A 736-nucleotide genomic window follows, 5' to 3' on the forward strand; every position below is an offset into this window, starting at 1 on the left:
ATTAATTCAGTCTAATAGAGCATATCACTATCAAGTCCATGGTCTATTGCATTGAAAGCAAAGTTTATCCTTCTCTTAGAAGAAGTGAATAATAAATGTCTTGTGAAAAACCATGAGGATATTAATGAAAATGGATTCTCCTTTACCACCAGGGAGGTGGAGTTATTGGAGAAAGTGATTGAAAGTGCTTTCCCATTATGAGATATGGGGCATTTCCTCTTATCACAGCATTATCCATGGGTTTGCTAATTATTTAAGCTTTGTTGTATAGAAAGCCCTTTCACACACTAAGCTCTTGTAATCGGAAGCTCACAGGTGCCCCAACTCTAACACTGTCCATTTACATAGGCTGAGCAGCCAGGAGTTAACAGTACAATTGATGAAGATTGCATAGGCCAGCAAAGTTGATTTCTTCTCCCTGGGCCCACCAGAAAGGAAAACACCCCCATACTGGAGTGAGCAGACTCACCCTAAAGGTCACCCCCAACCTCTGAGTCTTGTGGAGGGGACCCAAAATAAACACAGCCTGGGAGATCAAAGACCAGAGAGCCCCACTGGCTCCAGGGAAATTCAAGTCAATACCATAGCAGGGGGAGGAATTGCTTCACTCACCCTCGAATCTCCAAACTCAGGCAGGGGGAAGGGGGAATCCCACGTGACTTGGGCAGAAATAGGGAAGGAAGGGAAATGTGCAGTGGGACTAGGAGTTCAAGTCAGAGATATAGATAAGGAAGGG

Source organism: Marmota flaviventris, chromosome X (assembly GCF_047511675.1).
Source record: "Marmota flaviventris isolate mMarFla1 chromosome X, mMarFla1.hap1, whole genome shotgun sequence".
NCBI classification, from domain to species: domain Eukaryota; kingdom Metazoa; phylum Chordata; class Mammalia; order Rodentia; family Sciuridae; genus Marmota; species Marmota flaviventris.